Source organism: Ictidomys tridecemlineatus, chromosome 6 (genome assembly GCF_052094955.1).
Source record: "Ictidomys tridecemlineatus isolate mIctTri1 chromosome 6, mIctTri1.hap1, whole genome shotgun sequence".
NCBI classification, from domain to species: domain Eukaryota; kingdom Metazoa; phylum Chordata; class Mammalia; order Rodentia; family Sciuridae; genus Ictidomys; species Ictidomys tridecemlineatus.
In genome coordinates this window covers 154,998,251-154,999,125 of record NC_135482.1, presented here as the reverse complement: position 1 = coordinate 154,999,125, position 875 = coordinate 154,998,251, and positions in this window count along the sequence as shown.

Sequence of the window (875 nt, the reverse complement as noted above, 5' to 3'; positions counted from 1 at the left end):
TCACCTTTCTCCTCCCTTCTCTCTCCCGCCCCGGGGCAGCATTAGGAACTCGTCCTGCATTCTCAGATGTCCCCCTTTCTCACTCTCTTCTATTCAATGGCCACCAAGTAACATCCGGATAAATCTGAGTAAGGGTGAATGTATCCCCCAGAGCAGGAATACTGAGTTCTGCGATTCCAAGAAATACTAAATTGCCTACCCAAGGATCTCTTAAAATGTCAGATGCTCTGCCTTGACATCTGACCGGAAGCCATTTTCCACTGAGTCTTCTTTTATGCGTGTTGTGGTGCCGGTGGAAGGGGACCCAGAGGAGAGCAGGGCTGTGCAGGTGGATGGGGAACACTGGCCTAACAGTGCCAAGGTGAGGACACCTTTCCACTGGCTTGACGTTGCTGGATGGCTCCTGGGACTAGGGCATAGTGCAGGGTCTTGGATCGCCTTCTCCGGATGTTCCTGCCGCAAAAGTGAGGCCAAGCCAAGAGTATTGGAGAGAAGGGGCCTGGGAGACCAGAATAAAAGTGCATTCTGGGCCCAGCGCGGTGGCACATGCCTATAATACCAGCAGCTAGGGAGGCTGAGGCAGAAGGATCTTGAATTCAAAGGCAGCCTCAGCAACTTAGTAAAGCCCTGAGCAACTCAGTTAGACCCTGTCTTTAAATAAAATATAAAAATGGACTGGGGATGGGCTCATTGGTTAAGCCCCTTGGGTTTAATCCCTGGCCCTCCCTTCTCCCCCAAAATGCATTCTGGTGAATTAAGTTAAACCAACAAGGAAAAAAAAAAAAAAAAAACGTGGCAGGGCTGAGATTGTGGCTCAGGGGTAGAGCGCTTGTCTTGCACACATGAGGAAATGGATTCAATCCTCAGAACCACAT